Raw genomic sequence first — 13,358 nt, forward strand, 5'->3', positions numbered from 1 at the left:
GCGTAGCTTCCTAAAACTAAACAAATCACGCACAACCCCGGAAAAATTCACGTAAAACAAATTTTATTTGCCATTATTGAAATTCATGTTAATGCCAGAAATCAAAAACACTTCAGGAAGCTGGAAAGTGACACTTCCTTAACTGTTGCTAGAAAGTAATAGGAAGATCAGCAATTGTAGGTCCATATTATGTATCAAGGCGTCAAAATAAAAAAGGTCCATATTATGTATATAATCCTAGGTAAAAAGGAAGGAAAAACTCAACTGAAATGTCCCTTGATCTACCTTGTCCTCAGATGACGATGCATACCATAGACATCTGCTACATGAAAGTGAAGTTGTCAGATTTGGAAAGAAGTTAGAGCCAAATGTAAGATGAAAGTGAATTATAATACTGCCTCAGTCTTTAATAAAAAGGTTAGTTTGATTTTCAATTTGATTTTAAATATAAGACTCCAATTCACTTTGTCTCTCATATTTATCTATATTTTTCAAGGTAATCTTTTGTAGTAGTTACATATGTTAAAGGTTTCCTTACATGGTAGTTCTAGTTGATACACATGATTAATTAATAAGGATATTTTAGAAAAAATAACACCTATTTATTACAAATAACTAACTTCGTTAATTTTTTTAATCTACTCAAATTAGTTAACTAGCTTTTGTATTAAGGACTAGAGGTAGTATTTGGAGAAATGTTGATGCTTCAAGGATAGAAGGGACAAAGCTCATCTGAACAATGATTAACAAGGAAAAATAATAATAATAAAGTTGTATAGATCTGAAGAACGGACACCAATCAGCACAACACAACACAAACCCAGAACCAAAAGAAGATAAGTAAATCCAAAACAGAAGGAGGATGTTCTTCTTACGCTACCTTATCACTGTTTTAGGCAACAGAATGAAACATGTTTACCAAGTTTCTCCCAATATATGTTGGCTGCAACTTTATATTTCAAGTAGATAATAGTATGCAGATATGGACAACTGAGGAAAAGGGGCTCTTTTGATTTCGTATTTTCGAAACAAGTTTTAATTTTTTGAAACAAAAAATGAAGGAAAAAAACTTGTTTGATAATTAGATTTAAGCGAAGTGTTTGAACTTTAGGGGAACCATTTGTTGTGGGATTGAGGGTTATTGAACCTTCTATCGCACCCATTACAATTTCTTATGCCATCACTATAGGAACGACATCATCATCAAAGGCCGCATCATCATCATCAATTGTCAAAATAACAATGCTACTGACGTGGGGACGTATTGCTACTTCCCTCAAGTTTTCATTTTGTAAATAATATCATCAGAACAACCAAAGTTCAGCAAATAAATCCATTCCAAAATGAGTCTCACCCGACATTTGAGACTAATTAGTGTCAGAAATATAAAGAAACTCAAGTCTACAGGCATTTGGATGGGGTGTGATGGTCAATTTATTTAGATTTTCCAAACCTATCATGGAATGTCATTTCATTGTCATAATCCCGCCTAAGGGGATCAACTGTTTCTACTGTATCATCTGAAAATTATGAGACTCGACAATTTAGTGCAAAACTAGAAGAAGAGTCTTTTGATAAGATTGAAAAAATTGAGATTAAATGATGATTTTCAATAGATAAATTCTCGCCAGACAACCAGCAATATATCTCTTATCCTATCTATTATTTCCTCGTCCCTATCCTGAATGCCTTAACGCTCATCAATAAGGTGGTCAAGGTCGGATCCAAGCCTTTAAAGTTCATAGATGGGATTCATGATTTTAAATTATCATTTGTAAAGGAACCTGGTAATCTTATTGATGAATTTCAGAGTCCTAGATCCCAACTCAACAAGCTCAATGATAAAATCAAGGTTTTCAAGCTGGGGACACAGCAACAATACATACGATAAGAGATATTACTAATTGCCTAGCAAGTTATCTACTTGTTAAAAACCGTCATTTAGTCCAAATTCTTTTCAACATCTATAAATATAACCCAATCGTCATTATATCCTATAGTTGCTAGATGATGCCGTAAAAACTATTAACCCCTCAAGTGGATAATATTAATGAAATGATAGTTCATAACAGACATAGGAATCCAAATAGAGTGATCTTGATATCCTATCCAGATACCTATAAACTTCAGTTTTCTTGTACTTATGGCACTGTCTCAAATGCTGAGTGATACTCACTTTAAAATAGATACGGCTATGAAGAGGGTATCATAAACCAAAAACTTTAGAGCAAAAGAAGTACACTCTCACCCCAACTGCAATATTATGCTGGCCTTGATGATAATATCACCTTTGATAATCGTGTTGCGCCCCTATGATGATGTCGCCCCTATGAGATCAACTCATTTACATCATATGTATCATAAATGGAGTTAGCACTTGTCATATGTAGTATTGTTATTTGAAGCATCCTTTCAAAACCGGTTGTTGAGTGTTTGGATTATGGTTATCCTACTGATCTACTATTGAATTTAATGAAGCATGTATGAAATTTTTTCTTACTATTTGAAAATTTTCATCTATATTTTTAAAACTAGTTCTTCATTTTTTTTTGGTCAAATAATATGATTCAAAGTATATTTGACATGCACAAATTAACATGAACTCATGAAAATCGTACTCCCAACCAGATCATAATGCATCACCCATGAAAATAACATAAATTGTTTTGATTATTCTCATTGGATCACACCACTATGCAATGTGCCTGGGTAAAGTTCCATGAATAAATTTTAACTTATGCATGTCAAATATGTCTTGAATTATATTCATAAACACTAAAAAAAATAAATAGTTTAATCAAAATATGCATGAAACTTTTTAAATAATAAAAAACTTCATAGATACCTCAGTTAATTTAATGTAAATCGGTAAGATAGTGACGATTGAGACTCCACATTTTTCTCTTTTCGAAAAATGAGCTAACCTATATACTCTTACTTTTTAAGTGCTAAGAGTGGATATTTGATATATTTTGACATAAATTTTAGATGCCAAATCTCGTGTGACTCAAGGACAATATTTTCATGCCCAATACATATATAATATAAAGTTTTTATATTACCTAATTTGCCTATGTGAACATTTAATACTATTACCTATTTCAAGTGAAATAAATAATAGTAAATTATGAACATAGTCTTAATAAATATAATGGTAAATCTGACTATATACAAACATATTTCAAACTATATAGAGGACTGGATGACACGTACATGTTTACATTTTTTATATTTTAGATTTAATAATAGATTTTAATAGGTTCTCAAAAGTAAGACTAGTTATATCAGTCAAATATTTACATAAATTGTTAAAAAAACGTAGTTGCTGGAATTAATGTGTAATAGCATCATATGCAAATTAAATGTTAATAAAACATTAATATGTTAACAAAAGATTAATACATAAGATACGAATACTAAATAAAATCACTCTCTTTATTTAATAAAATAATTAACATTGGTCAATTATATCAGTGCTTCAATGGGCTAATAAAGCGCACATATAATGCCCCGTTTTTTTTTTTTTAAATATTTCTTGTTATGATTGTGAAAATGGATCACATCTTTGAGTGAATATATAGTGTGCACATATATGTATATGTTTTAAAAACTATATATAATGACTCTAGGTAAATATGATAGTTCAATGATTTTTTTTATGGGAGAAGGAAGGGTTGTCTTTATATAGCATTAATGAGGCTAAAGTATATATTTGGTTCTTTAACTTTGTACTATGTTTCAATTTGGTCCCTTAACTTTAAAAAATATATTTTTAGTCCTTTCACCCTATAATTTTTTTTAAAAAAATGATGACATTAAAATCTTAAATATTGATAAAATATTCTCAAATGGTAACATATTAAGTTTAATTTTCAAAACATAAAAAATCATCATTGAAGCCTAATGATCCTAGGGTTAAAGGACCAAATGTATGCTTTTTGAAGTTAAAGGACCAATTTGAAACCTTGTACAAAGTTAAAGGACTAAATGTATACTTTGACCGCATTAATAATGATCAATTTTATGTTTACCATTTCAAAACATGCAATTACATGAAGCACAATCATAAAAAAAATAAATAAAATTTTCTTTTAGTGAACAAAGAATTTTATTCAGCTAATTATTTAATGGCGAATGAAAAGAATACATCAATATTGGTTGGTAACATATGCATTCTTAATTTTATCAGTGCATCATTTAATTTTGAACTAATTATATCCCCCGCTAGTGTTAGTATTGAAAATTTGATTTCTATACTTCATATTAAACATGTGCAAAAAAATCGTATAAATATAGTAGTAATTTTTTTCAATTTCTTATTTTTAATTTTTTTGTTTTTAATTTAATGTTTTAGGTTCGAATTCAATTTTCTAATGTTGTTAATTTTTCAGAGAACCTCTCAAAGTGTGCATAGCAAACGTAACTAAGATCCAAGAAAAGTGAAAGGTCATCCATATCAAGTTTAGAACCCAATAAATTAAGGAACAAAAAACCGGACCGGACACTAAACCGGTCAAGATACTGGTTCAAGGGTTAATGGATCAGACCGGGATCAGACCGGTAATAATTAAAATAATATAATATAATTAAAATTAGTAAAATATTTATATTCTAATTATAAAAATAATATTTATGTATATAAAAACTTTTCTTTTTCTTTTTTTTCTTTTTTTTCTTTTCCTTTTCTCTATCTTCTCTCTCCCACGTGCCATGCCACTTTTCTCCTTCTGCCACACATCATGAAGCAATGTCTATCTCATATAGTCATATGACATTGAACAAGCAGAGTAGACTAGAGTAGACTTGGGTGGTAGCACTGTAGCAGCATGTTTTGCCTCCTTCAGCACGCATCACCAGCTCTTCCACATCTTTCTCAAATTACTTCCCGCCGTCCTCAGCGATCAGTTCTATTTCTTCCTCAAATGGAATGGAGAAATGGAGAAATAGCAAAGGGTCAGTACTATTTTTCTTCTCTACATTTTGTTCATCCATCTGATACTCTCTCTTATCTCTCTCCTTCTCGTCTTCTACGGATGTACCTCAAAGCGACACAAACAAGGATTTCTTTTCCTCAACCTCCATTATCTCCTCTGCTTCTACTACCTGTCTCTGCAGTGTCCATGGTTTTCGGCAGACAATAAGACGTCTATTCCTTCTCCGGCGAACGGTGAGAGCAGTTTTGGGAAGGAAAAAAAAAAAAACCGGCCAACCCAGTCCACCCAGCGGTTTTTTCGGTTTTTACTGGTTTAGTCCGATCTATTCTGGTTCATCCCGGGTTAATTGGGGGCCGGTTTTTGGACTAAACCAGACCGGACCTCAGATCGGTTCACCGGTTTTTCGGTTGAACTGGCCGGTCCGGTCCGGTTTTTTCTTCCTTGCAATAAACTAAAAGAACCTAGAAGCACAAGTCCTTAAGAACCCAACATAGTAATTAATTCGTTCTACTTTGCAAAATAATATTAAAAAAAGACAGATATATTTTAATTAAAAACATTTCAATTATGAAATCTTGTAATACCCGCTAATGCTTAAATGGGTCGGGTTGTAGATCTATATTTTATTTGCTATCTAAATTTGTTTTAATTTAATGCGTCCTCTTGTCTCCTGTATCAGTTTCTCATGTAATTATAGTGAGTTATTAATAATAATTTAATCCATTTAACTTTATGCATATCTAGTATTTTTTATGGTCAAATAACCCAAATTTGTATGTGCATATGCTCTCTCCACATTTATGTGGCTCATTTTTATTAGTTTATTTTATATAAAAAGTTATATTGTTAAAAATACAAAGCAAAAGAAGAAAATTTTGGGGTGGGGAGAAATGAGAATTTCTTGAAATAAGAGGGGCTGTGAGTACAATCCATATACATATGCCTTATTTTTTTATTATTTTATTTTATAAAAGAAATGTTATATTTTTAAAAATACATAGAAAGTTATAAATTTTCAAGAAAAACATATTATAATTGTTTCAATAAGAAATGATGAAGAATACAAATAGAATAACACGTCCTAAATTGAATCGAATATGTAATACACCTTATCAAATATGTAATTCAAATCTAATCATATGTAGTTACACACCACCATGTGCATCGCATAGGGAAAATTTTCTAGTTTTAATTAAAAACATTCAATTAAAAGTTCAACCCCCTCCACAAAATGTCAGCATAAAGCAAATAAATTAGAATATATACTAAGCTTAGAATTAGATGAACTAACTACAAGAAGCTAGTCAGGGAACCCAAGATACTAAATTTAAATTCAATAAACGGAATTACCAATGAGAGGCCCAAATCTGAGCCTAGTAAAGAAACCAGTGAGCTTTTGATTTTGTTTTGCCCTGGTTAACTTTTGTTATGCGTGATAGTTAATGAATCACTTTCTTGCTATTAGATTGATCCTAATAAAGTCTCTCCAGTCTACATAGATGGTGAAGTTAAGATAGCTCACTGAAAGCAGCCATGCATGCTACAAACAAGATTGTCACACCTTCGATATTAACACAATTATTTCTGAGAATTTTCCTAACAGATCAACCTTATAAATATCAGTCATAAGATTAGACGAGTTTCACAGTTTAAAACCAAAAGGCTACATGTGAGGGGGCTTGTTTCCTAATCCTAATTAGAGAACATTCAGGATAAATAGGTTTTGACATCTTGAAAGAATAATTGAAATGAGTGCTACAATTCTTCTTCCCCCGCACAACACATTCAATGATACTACAACTGTGTTTTTCCTCTTTAACTTCACCTGCTTTTCTCCATATGAGCGAATGGTGCATTCTACTTTTAACCCTGAGCAGGCCATAGTATTTGGTTCAAACTTCTTTTTCCAAGAATAGTAATTTACAGGATTCTTGAACGCGCGTTTTATTTTACCTTTTTGTTCATCATCTCCCGCAATGCCTTCTCCCCCGAGAAGCAAAAAAGAAAATAAACTGACATTCAACCAAACTTTCAATTCTTGTAATTATGGAATCAATGCCAATAATTTCTCGGCACAATCACTAACGGTTACATAAAGCTTGCCTGAAACGAGATACCAGTTTTTCTCAATGTTTCTAAAATGCGAGCATTGAGGTTAATCCTGCAACTGAAATGCTACAATCTATACTAAAAGAAACGACCAAGAAAATTAAAATGAAATCTCAATACAAACCTACCCTTTGTGCTCCACATTTTTTGTCTGGTAGAGTCCTGGTCGAATAATCTGGAAATTCACTCAGTTACCAGAAAGAAATTCAAAAAATAAACCACCAAATTAAACTAATACTGAATGAAAAATCAACTAACCTCACCAGCTTCCTGAGCAGCTTGAACTGCAGACGCAAGAAATTCGGCGAGCGAATCTGAAGCAGAACAGGTTTGCAAAACACACCGGAAACAGAACTCAACCGTTTAGAAGCGCGCTCTAACATACATACATACAAGAATAGATGAAGAATGGTACAGAGACGGGTGGGGTCTCACCATTTCCAGCCATTTCTTGAAGCTCACAGAGATATGAGAGAGAGAAGCAGAGGATGAAAATGCAATGATGAGATAGAAAGAGGCTTTCCTTTCTCGTCGAACTTTCACGTATATCACACTCACAGTAAGAAAGAGCACCTCACACCACATGCGTTGCATTATTGTATACCCAAGGGCCATCGTCAATCTTCCCCGGGGGGGGGGGGATAGTCAATTTTAAAATAAACTTTTTTTAATTAAAAAAATCCCCGGAAATGATCCCGTCCAGAAAAAGTTTGAATATATTTTGACTGGAAGAAATTATTAATATTAATGTTGAATAACAAATTATATTATACTGTTTTATAATAAGAATAGACTTCTCTTTCTTAGTTTGAATATATATATTAAAATAAAAAAACATACAAAAGGAAAATTTCTAAAACTGTCTATTTGGTATGAGGGGAGGGGAGGCAAAGAGTGATTTTAATGAATTTAATTTGAAAAATAATCAAAGAAGTGGGTTGTAAAATTTTAATTAAAAAAAAGATGTAAGGAAAAAAAAGAAAATTTTAATATAAATTTTTTATTTTAAATTTTAAATTTTTTAAATCCAACTCATTAAAACCCGCTGTGTTTTTCTGGGTGGGTTCTTTTTTTTTTTTGGACTCAGTGGGTGGGTTCAAATGGGCACAATTTATTCGAACTACGGATGAGTGTGCCAGTGGCAGGCGGCTCCGAAATAAAATACACACACGAAAGAGAATTACTGCTGTCAGTTTCTCTCCACTAACCCCTCCCTGTACTTCCTCTGAACAGGGTTGTTTTGCTTATTCAGGCATCATGCATTTTATTGTCCAAAGCTTCAAAGATGGAGCTTTGTTATAACTTATAAGGATTGGTGTTCCTGTTGAGAGTGTTCAAAATATATGAAAAGTACTATTTATTAAAAAATTATTATATACTGTGAGTATTAAATTTTAAAAAACAGTTATAAACAATATTAATTTTGTACCGAATAAAAAATATCAGCAATTATCTTATACTCCTCCGGTCCTAATTATAAGACCCAATTGACTTATTTGAGGAGATTAAGGAAGTAAGTTAAGTTGGTTATTTATAATAAATAAGTGTTGTTATTCCTAAAATATCCTTGCTAATTAAGTATATTGGCTAAAACTATCATTATTAGAAGGATTATCTTGAAAAAAAATGCATAAATATAAGAGAGAAAATGGATTGGGTCTTATAATTAGGACCAAATAAAAAATCAAATTGGGTCTTATAATAAGGACCGGAGGAGTATTATTGGACAAACTGTGATCATTAAAAGTGGGGCATAAAAGGGGAAAATGCGGAAGAATATACCAAAGATGCTTTACCGTTGTCCGGTTCTCTGAGGTCCCAATCAAATCAACGAAGTTTCATTCAGTTTGCTCACAAAAAGGAAAAACAAAAAACAAAAAAACGAAGTTTCGTACAGGACTCGAGGCGCACACAGTCACACATGTTTAGGGAACTGGAAGTTGGGAAGTTTCATGGTTATTTTTGGAAGAGAATTACAATAATATCTCAGAAAAAAAATTATTAATAAGTTTCAACAATAAATGAGCAGTTGTTATTTATTATTTTAAAACTTGTCATTATAGAGTGTTTTGTTGTTATTGGAACTTTGGAGGGAAATTTCAATTAGCCCCCCCTAAAGCAATTTAATTTCTAATAGTCACGATAAGATTCAAAAACTTCATTTCAGTCCGTTTGACCAAAATAAAATTAAATGTTATAGACGAAAATGTAATTATACCATTACATATATATTTTTTAGAAAATATCAATCTCACGAGAGCTCCAGTGGCCAGTGTCTTTGGCCAAAGAATTTTTTTTAAAAAAAATAAAGTGGCTAGGATGGTTTGAACCCTTGACCTTTGCTACACCAAAAATATTATAATCACCAAACCATTTAATTTATTTAATCATACAATGCAATATATATACTACCTCCGGTTCTTAATATAAAATCTTGTTTAACTTTTATTTAGATATTAAATATAAGATCCCAATCTACTTTATCTTTCATATTTATATATTTTTTTCCCAGATAATTCTTCTAATAATGGTGGTTCTAACCAATACACTTGATTAATAAGGATATTTTAGGAAAGACAATACCTATTTATTACAAATAACTAACTGAACTTTTTTCCTTAATTTACTCAAATTAGTAAACCGGCTCTTATATTTAGGATCGGAGGTAGTATATAACAAATAACAAAACAAATGTAGGTGTCTATGTGTGAATAAATAACTGAAATAAGACAATTTACAACACATATTAAATGATTTGTAAGAGGTATACTGGAATTTGCAACTCCATTTGAAGTCATGTGGAGAGAGAAATTAAATGTCAAAGATTGTGTGAATAATTAAAATTAGACGATTTACAACATAAATTAAGCAATTTGCAAGATGTATAGAGGAATTCAAAACTCCATTTGAGGTTCTATGAAAAGACAAATTAAATATCAAGAGTTACATGAACAATTAAAATTATGTGATTTACAATACAAATTAGGTAATTTGCTGGAAGTATATAGGAATTCACAACTTTATGTGAAGTTCTGTGAAGATAAAAATTAAATATTAGGGGAACAACTAAAATTAGGTGATTTACAACACAAATTGGACGCTTTTATTTCATTTATTGCGGATCCCTTGTTCTAATGATTGAAGCAGTTTTATTTCTTTTATTCCTTGCAATTTATAATTTTATATACATATTTCTTCTCCGAATAGATTTCAATTGTGCTTGTCATAATTTTAGAAAGCAAGTTTCTAGCTCTAATGATTCAAGTATTAAGAGTTACATGGACAACTAAAATAAGACAAAATTTGCGTTGCAAAATTATGACAAGCATAATTAAAATTTATCACAAAAAAATACACATATAAAATTATAAATTGCAAGCAATAAAAGAAATAAAATTGCTTCAATAATTAGAGCATGTAATTCAGGATAAAAAACAAAATTGCCTAATTTGTTTTGTGAATCATTTTATTTGAGTTGTTCATACAACTCTCAACATATAATTTTTCTCTTAACAGAACCTCAAATAGAGTTATGAATTTCTGTATACCTCTTACAATTTGACTAATTTTTATTGTAAATCACATAATTTCAGTTGTTCATGCAACCATTGACATTTAATTTTTCTATCCACATGACCTCAAATGGAGTTGTGAATTTCAGTCAACCTCTTACAAATCACCTAGTATGTGTTGTGGATTGTCTTATTTCAGTTGTTCATTCATACATGGACATCTGCATTTGTTTTGTTATATATCTATATATATATTTCTCTCTGTATTATATGATTAAATGGATTGGATGGCTTGATAGTTATAAACTTTTTGGTATGCCAAGGGGTCATGGATTCAAACCCCTTTAGTCACCTTTGTTTTTTTTTTAAAAAAAAAACTTTGGCTAGAGGAGTTCTCGCCATTGTTGGCCAGAGCTCTGGTGACCAACCACTGGCGGTACGAGGTCTAGCGGTTAGAATTCCAGCAAGGTTATTTTTTTTAAAAAAATAATACAAGGGCATACTTGTATTTTCACTTATAACATTTAATTTCACTTTGATCAAAAGGGTTGAAATGAAGTTTTAGGATCTTATGGGGCTGTTGGAAATTAAATCTCTTAATAAGGGGCTAATTGAAATTTTCACTTTTTCTTTAAAAAAAAAAAAAAACCACTCTCATCGCTTGGCCGATTGTCGGAGCTTCGATGCCAACGACGGCTGTCAGAGTTCAGGGGGCGGCCCTCATCGAAGCTCTGGTGGCCAGTCGATGACTGATCACTGAAGCTCTAGTAGCTAACATCTATTTTTTTGGAGATTTTTTTTAAGTCCAATAATACGATTAATAAGTTTTTTAATACTATTAACAAGTTTGGTATAGCAATTAACAACAAATTTTCTAAAAAATTCAAAAAATGTCATTTTTACAACTTCAGTAATGCAGTTAACAAGTTCTGTAATACTATTAACAGGCTTGGTATAACAATTAGAAATAAGTTTTTTAAGAAATTCAAAAAGTGAAATTTTTACAATTTCAACAACATAGGTAACATATCATATAACAATATTAACAACTTCTATAGCGCTATTAATAAAATTTTCTTATGAAGGTTGATGTTTTTAATATTAACTCCCTATGAAAATTGTACAATAAAATCTTCCCATTTATTGGAGAGTCACTATGGTTATGAGAGTTGTTAATATCATTACATGACTTGTTAAAAAAATAAAGGGCAATATGGTTATTTTTGTAAATTTGCAAATGCCAATTTGATCAGCTATGCCTAAACTGAAATTTTGCTGATATAAGTTACCATTTCAGGATTTCTCAAAATGTATAAATTTTTAGAAAAGAAAATAATTATATTTTGCATGTCATGAAAATAATAGATATTCATTTTGTTTTTATGTTTAGTTGAGAAAAATATTATAAATAGAAAGGCATGATTGCTAAATGACTAAATACATACCTCTAATATAAATATTTGAAATTTTTTTAATTTTTTAAAAATACTTTTACGTCAATTACCTAGCCACAGTTAATTATTTGATTTTAGTTTCTAAATTTGAAAAAGGTTTTTTTTCCAAATCATTAAATCACTTTCAATTATCAATACTGAAGAGCTTCATGAAGACAACATCATTTTTAAATTACCAAAAATAGATAAAGAGATTCTTTTTAATTTTTCTTAGCGTTCATTATTTTTTTAAAAAAAGAAATTGTGTGGAAAAATGATTGATTAAAAAATAAGGACAATTTGGCAAAACAAAATCCTATCCAAAGAATATGCCATCATTCCATCACATTATGATTTATGAACCAATATATATATACACATTTTATTAAATCAAGAAATGAGGATTGCTATAGAAATGGAATCCAAGTTTTAGAATTAACCAAAGAAGATTGAAATGCCTCAAACAATATTCCTCTCCTTTCTTCTACCTTCTCCCCATCTCATTCTCCTTCACTTTTCTAACCTGTTGAGCTATTGGCCTAATCGGTTCATTGATCAGTTTAGTTTGTCGTGCCTTACTGACCACAATGCCTTCATGAAAAATAATTGACAAAATTGATGTGTTATTCGAAGAGAAGGGAAATTTCCTAAATTTAACATGAATATGAGCAAGATAATGACCATATATGAGCATTGTATCAATTTATCATTGAAAGTGAATGATAGTTCGTCCGGATATTGAAAAGATTATCTTCCCTGATCATTAAAATAATGATGTTTTATTGTGATAATTGAAGTTAAATTATGAGTAATAGTTGCCATATGACTAGAAGCCATATAAATAAATAATTATCAGTCACTAAAAATGGGGAAAAAAACAACCTCATTTAGTTAAACCGAAGGAAAAGGAATATAAGATCTAAAGATAATGAAGATGTTCTTATCAAAAAAGATAATTGAGATTTAAAATATTTATTATATCTCTCTAATTATTATTACTTGATAAGAAGAGTAAAATAGTTTGACTTCAATTGCATTTGATTTTAATTACACGGACTTCTTCTTTATTTTGGAAACATATACTTAAGTCTAATTAAACAGTCTCTGTTCAGAGTATGCTAAAAAAAAAGAAAAAAGACAAACTTTATCTATTAATCCACCCTCATCATACTAAATTCACTTGGCGTTACGCGGGTAATTCTACTTGGTGTTGGCTTTTAAGACTGACCTACCTTTTCATGAACTGATTAGTTATTTTCATGAAATGATTACAGACATGACCTTCACGTCATGTTCATCTATGAACATTAGCTAGGGATCATCTTAAAATGATTAAATTTTATTTTTAGTCATTTAACTTTATCTAAAAT

The sequence above is a fragment of the Neltuma alba genome, unplaced genomic scaffold (genome assembly GCF_004799145.2).
Source record: "Neltuma alba isolate B1F8T4 unplaced genomic scaffold, ASM479914v2 tig00004310_pilon, whole genome shotgun sequence".
In the NCBI taxonomy this organism is placed as follows: domain Eukaryota; kingdom Viridiplantae; phylum Streptophyta; class Magnoliopsida; order Fabales; family Fabaceae; genus Neltuma; species Neltuma alba.